The following is a 6,973-nucleotide window of genomic DNA, read 5'->3' as shown; positions in this document are numbered from 1 at the left end:
CCTAGGGGGTCGCTGACCCACGGACGTTAGTGTGTGTTCTATCCTGCAGCTACATTTTGAGATAATTCCTTCCACGATCTTTCTTTAGGTTGACTCTGTGTGTTAATTTTTGCTGGGACAGGACGCAAGGATTCCGTTTGCTTGATTCTGACTTGTTTTCCTAGGCTTCTGTTTTCCCGTTTCCCCTCCATCCACCTCAAGGGGGAGCTGTTTAGTTGGGGGCAGGGGAGGCTGCTTGTACCTGAGGTTTCAGGAGCGCCCAGACTGCAGTCTGAGCTACCCACGCTCCCCTCGCCAAAGCGAGCGGTTGATGGGTGAGCGCCTGGTCCAGTCTCGAGTCGGCCAGTACGCGGTGCGTCTCCGCCTCTAGTGTCCGTAGGAGAGTGGGCGCACCATCCCGATCTGTCACCGCTCACACCCGCTGAGTCTGGCTGTCCACGCCAGCAGCGTGGAGTCTCATGTAATGCAAATATACCTTCTTGACTCTTAGTTTTTACTAAACAGATCCCCGTAAGTATGGAGATAGAGTAGGTGATAGGAGGGGGGAACCCCCCAAAACCCCTGGAATTTATTTATGAAAAATCGTGTTTTTATTCTAACATGTTTAAATTTCCATCACTTTCCAAGCACTCTCCATCTGATGCAATACACCTATCTGGACGTTTTTTCCACTGCTCAAAACTGTTTTTGAACTCGTCAATTTTGATAGCTTTGAGTGCTTCTGCCATTTTTTGTTTGTTTGTTTCATTTTCTCCATGTCAGCAAAATGTCTCCCTTTGAGGAATTTTTTCATCCAGGGAAACAAACAAACAAAAAATTGACTTGGGGTGAGATTGGGTGAACAGGGAGGGTGGGGCACAGGGTCATGCCACTTCTGAGTCAAACACTGCTGAGCACTCAGCACGGTGTGGGCAGGTGCGCTCGTGAACCACCCATCATGAAATGGGCAGATGCATCGAAAGGGTCTTCAGAAAGAATCACTGAAGTCGAACACAGCCTCTCGCAACAATGTCAGCTAGTGCAGTGACACAGATGGGCTCCTAGAACACTCACCTAGCGGGGGGAACCTGTACTACAAGGGGCCTGCCTTCCAGAAGGAGGAAGTTTTGGGGGGTCCCCCTTGTATCAAACAACAGGAAACTTTAAGTGAGAATGTTTAATCAGGTTAAGAAGGAAGGCTCTCAACTGGAACTTGAAAGATTTGACCGAGAAACTCATTTCCACCCCCCACACAATGGACAACTTGGACAAGTTCCCGGTCTCTCTGATGACAGTAGTGCACGCCTCCCGACTGGTGTGAGGACTAAGTGTGCTCTTGGGCGTGAGGACTAAGTGTGTTCTGCGCACAACACCACGGTGCCCGGCACGCGGTGCACGTTGAATGCATGCTACATGTTCGTTAGCACTGTAATCTTTGAAAAAAATAGTTGATGAGTTACAGGTCTTGAAAATATCTTATGTCTCACTGAGATTTGTCGGGTCAGATTCAATGTGACATTGTGTCTTGGGCAATTTTGCCACATATTTAGATTGTTTGTACTTGAAGCATTTAATTAAGAGTTGAAAGGAAAAGAAATTCAAGTTAAATGCACTTTCAGGGCCCATCCCTCTGTCCTTCAGAACTTTCTGTTGCTGTAGGGAAAACGAAGCAACAGGAGAGGAACACAGATCTTTTCTGTTGCTTGTATTCGTCAGTGTGTGTAAGAGGAGGCAGGTTCTTAACCCCGGCATTGTAGCGATGTTTGGATAACCTCTCTCGGGCTGTGAAGGTCAGGGTGGCAGGCCCTAGGAGAGACGCCAGAAGCCTCTGACTCCAGCTACTCAGTGGTCCTTATTTGGCAATTGATGTTGGCAAGTATCTCAGCTGTTACAGAACTAATTTTCTTCCACTGTGCGATGGACATTAATGACTTGTTTGGAGATGGATTACTAAGTGATTCAAGATTTCTATCTTTCAGGGCCATAGTTTCTGCGTGGGGATGAAAGACAGATGGGTTTCTACAAGGTGCCTTTGTCCGCTTGTGTCTGTCTCCGAGGCACCTTAGGGTTTGCGACTGCGTCTCACTCCGGCGGAGCTTGCGTCGGTTTCCGGCCCATTGCACTTGCCTCCTTCTGTGAATAATTTTTCTCTCGCAGCTGAAATGCCCCGTTTGCTACCACCTCGTAGCCCCCTTGGCTATATCCACACTGGAGTGAGTGGGGCTATGGTGCGGATCGGGCATCCGCCACGGGTCTCCAGCTTCAGGACGGGAAAGGAAAACAACCAATGCAGAGGGAAGGAATTCGACTTCGGCGAGAGAAGGCGGAAACTCTGAGTTCCTCCAGGTCGTTTTGTCTTCGCACGAGGGATCCTTCGGCGAGGAGTCAACCCCTGCTAAAAAACAAATAAGCGCGGACAGAGAGGCAGAAGTGAGAATGGAAAAAGCAGCACAGGAGCCCTCCAGGGAGCGTGCTCGTGGGGCGGTGCAGTGAGCTAGCCGCGCGGGAAGACCGGCTCCGTGTAAAATACCCACCCAAGGAGCACGTCGTAGCCCTGTGAACCGAGCTGCAGAAGTCCCCGGGTGAGCCCCGCTCATCTACAGCCGATATGATTCCGGACGCACACGGAGCACAAGAGGAGGGTGGGGTGACTGTCCCCACGTGCTCCCAGCGCCTGGTGGGGCGCGCGCGGAAAGCCGGTCCGCCGGGCGTCCACACCGGTCAGATTCAAGGTCCGCAGTCAGGCCTCAGCTTCGCGGTCATTACCGAATGGAAATGGTGCTCGAGATGAATGACCCTTTGCAGCTGGAGAAATATTTGAAGCCATAATTCTGAGGTTAAGTCATTTGCTTGCACAGGCGGAAAGGCTGGAGTGACCCTGGGAGGGCGCTTTCCTGGCTCCCTGAGGGGAGAGGGGCTCTCAGGAGCGGCTTTGGCGCCCCAGGCATTACACTGAAAAAGTGCAGTCACATCTTTAGTAAGGGGGATAATGTCGCTGCCTAAAACACCTGTTTGGGATGTGCGTGGGTCCTTTTCTCATGTTCCTCATTTATGTGAAATGAGGAAATCATAAAATATTCAAGTTCACATCAAACTTTCTTCTTTAAAATACAACCATGCTCGATGTCACATAATCCCGTATTTTTTGGACTATAAGACACACTTTTCCCTCCCCCCACAAATTAATAACCATCCACAATGGTTGTTAATGCTGCTGTTGAGTTCTGTTTACATGTATACTGGTGAAATATTATGTCATTTATGTTATTAAATATTTTACCACATTTTTTGCTTCAAAAAAAATTTTCCCCTCTTTTCCTCCTCTAACACCTAGGTGCGTCTTACGGTCCGAAGAATACGGTAACTGTCTCACTGCGACTTCAGGTTGCTGAAAGCGCATGGAGTGCTGTCCCTGCAAAGTCACCCTTGCATGTTCTCTGCAGCCAAGTGCTGTTAGAGGGTGAAGAATGGAAACGAAATCATCCTTCCTTTGTATCTCACGTAAAGACACAATAGGATCATAAAGATACAATAGGATCGAGTCTCAGGCTGAACTCCTCCTATTTCAGTTTCTTCCTCTTCCTTTCAACCCTTCCCTCCGTTATGCTGGGAGGCAGGTTGGGGGAAGGGGCAGAAATGCGGGTTTGAACCTGAGCAGACTTGACCTTGTCAGCACTGACCTGGTCGGGAGAGTGCGGGAAGGCGTGGGCAAGCAGGTGGGCCCTGGCCTCCTGCCTTCACGCCGGCCGGGAGCGCAGACCTGAATCATCCTACCTGAACCATCTGCATAGACGTTCCCTCGAACCCAGTGCCCTCCTCTCACCCCTGCCTGCGTCACGCTGCTCCCTGACCAGACACACAGCCCGGCTCTCGCCCAGCTTGCCCCTCACTCTCTGCTCACCTGCATTTCCCTAAACACGTGGGGTCCCAAGCTTGCCCCACTGTGCACGTAACAAAGCAGATTTGGGGGTAAACTGGCCTCTGCTTTGAGGTTCGCCTGGAAATGCACATACCAGGACCAGATAAACGTAGCAGCCCTGAGCACTGGAAAAAATATGCTGTCCCAACCACAAGATGAAATACAAAATAAGAACATTTTATTATTTGAAATTTGTCTCCCAAGTCTCCTTCCCTCCCCTTCTCTCTCTCACCCTCTCTCCCTCCCTTCCTCCCTCCATCCCTCTGTTCCTCTCCCTCAACCCGCCCCAAACCCCGCCCCCCGCCACCACCCAGGGACTCGGGATATCCTCTGGATAACCCAGCACTGAGGACAGTGTTTCTCAAAGTGTGAACCTTATACCACCAGCGTGGGAAACTTCTAGGGCAAAACTGGAACAACAGAGGCTTTCTTCTCAACCATACTTCTATTTCTTTCATTTTCTAATTGACTGGGTTTTTTTATTATAAAATATTTTAGACTTACAGAATATCCAGTGTTAACAAATATGATACGCTGTATAGTTCAGATTGTTTTTTCTTTTTGAGAATTAAATAGTTACACAAGTACAGTTGGGAGCTCTTTCCCATCCCCACTACCCTGCAGCCATCCTTGGAAAATACATACCAGTTTGAGGTATGTGTCCCCGTCTAAGTTTGTATATGTTTAGTGTAGATGTATCATGCTTATCCAGAATCTCGTTTAACAATTGTCTTGTTAACTTGTTAAGTGCACGTAAGTTGATATTCTGCAATTCACTTTACTCAGTCCACGGTGTGCTCTTGGTATTTTATCCAGGGTGCTCCATGTTCGGTGCCCAAGGGGGAGAGGGTGAGAATACACACACACACACACACACACACACACACACTCACACCCATGTGCACACAGAGCCCATTTTAACTATAGTGTAGAATTGCATTGTATAACTGTACCACCTTTTGTCTGCCCCTGTCCATAGACACCTAGGTGACTTCCCGGCTTCTGCTGTGACCAACAGGCCTCTACCAGCCCCTGGTGCAGGTGTGTGGAACTGCTCCCCAGGGCGCAGCCAGAAGCGGAACTGCGGGTTGTAGACCGTGCGCCTGGAACCTGGCCGCACCCGGCAAAGCCGCTTCCCAATGTGGACGCACCAGTGTATCCACCAGCAGTGTGAGTGTCCCAGTCCCCCCATCTTCTGGCCAAAATGTGCGATGCTTCTTCAGTTCTGCTAACATGTGTTCGTGGGTGTCCACAGCTAAGACTAAGGAAACATCGTTACAGTGCCTAAATCGTTCCAGACACTGCTCTCTGTCCTTTGTATCTAATAATTCCATGGACAGCACCTCTTTGAGAAGTTGCTTTTTAAAACCCTCACTCTGTAGACAGGGAAACAGAGGCATGAGAAGCTGGACAATGTTCCTGAGTTCACATGGTTCGTAAGAGGTCGAGCCGGGGCTTTGAACCCAGGTGACCTGGCCCCAGTGTCCCTTCTTTTGCCCGGCCGGGCACCACAACACCCAGGCCTGAGGGACCCCTGCCGGCAGGTGTCCGGCCGTGAAAAGTCCCTCCCGCAGTTCCTGGAGTCCCTGTCCCGTCGGAGGCCATGCTGTCACCTCCAAGTTTTCATTCCGGCTTGCGCTCCTTTTTGTTTCTGGTGCCTGGACGTTTCTGAATCATTTTCCAGCACAACAAAGTATTTAATTTTTTCAGTTGTTCTGTTAGTATCTCAGGCTGCTCTAACAACATACCAGACTGAGCAGTTCAAACTGAGACATCTATTTCCCACCGCTCTGAAGGCCGGGGAGCCCGCGGTTACGGTGCAGACGGGGAGACGCGTTCTTCGTCTCCCGTTGCTGGAGAGCTGCCTAGAAAACGGGGAAAAACATCGTGAAATCTCCATTATCAGTAAAGCAGCAAGAAAGTCTCCTCGTTGCAAGTTTCCCGTCTCAAAGGATCTCTGTGGGGCGCTCCTGCGAAAGAGGGGAAATGCACACCTACCCTCCACCGCGCGAGACACACCAGGCCCTGGGAACCGGCCGTGAAGTGGTTGCAGTGGCCGAAGGTTGTCACCGGGGACGAGGGATTAGAACCTGGTCAAAGCAGCAAATAAAAAGAATTTAAAAAGCTCTTAAAAGAACCTGACAAGGGAAGCTTAAATCTTATTTAAAGGGTTGGGTTGTACTAAGCCTTGAAAAATCCAATCCCCCGGAGGGCTATATCTCACTAAGAAAGCTCCATGTAAGTTTATCATGTATCCAACACCTAGACATTGGGCCTGGGAGACCGCTAGGATAATATTTCCTCTGGATTAGCGCTGGAGCTTGGAAGTGACATTTGTAAGAGGCAGGCTTTGAAACTCCAGGGCTTTCCCAATTATAAAATGATCACTCTGAAGGGGGGGGGAAATGCTTTCTGCAAAGGGAAGGCGCCCATGATTTACGTCTGGGAGAATCTTCTTTTTCCACACACTTACTTACTAGGATAAGGAGGAGGGCTTGCTTTTCCTTGTGCTTTTTACTGAAGTTGTCTTTTGGTTGGTACCCAGGGTCAGGCCTGTCTGTCTCCGTGCGTTTTTATTTCTTCGGTCCCACGTGTCCTGAGGAATGGTTGTGCGGACCCTCGTCGTAGGCGGCACCAGCATGTACACTGCACGCACCACGCGGAAACCTCAGGAAGCGCCCGCGCGGGGCCTCGGCAACCACGGAAGCTTTCCTGGCGGGTCCTTCCCTGCGCAGGCTCTGGGGACGGCTCTCCGACGGCGGCGTCTCTCTGATGGAAGCCAGACAACAGCGAAGTGAGGCTGAAAACCTGTCCCTCCTCTACCCTCAGCCCGTCTATCAAGGTCTCTGGGACCCCGGTGCAGCCAGTCTCCCACTATCCCACGGATAGAGAGTGCTTTGGGTGAATTAATATCTAGTGACAGCCAAAGTGATAAACTACTCGCCTCCCTCGGGCCACTTTTCCAGACTGGTTTTCATAGTCCTTTCTTCGGCCAGGGTGTACGTCTTGTGCAATTGCGAACATGGACAGCTTTGGGGACGTAATTTAACAGTGTAGCCCTCTATTTACATTTGC

The sequence above is a fragment of the Phyllostomus hastatus genome, unplaced genomic scaffold (genome assembly GCF_019186645.2).
Source record: "Phyllostomus hastatus isolate PE091 unplaced genomic scaffold, TTU_PhHast_1.1 phas_contig_283, whole genome shotgun sequence".
Lineage (NCBI taxonomy): Eukaryota > Metazoa > Chordata > Mammalia > Chiroptera > Phyllostomidae > Phyllostomus > Phyllostomus hastatus.
Note: the sequence above shows the minus strand (reverse complement) of the source record.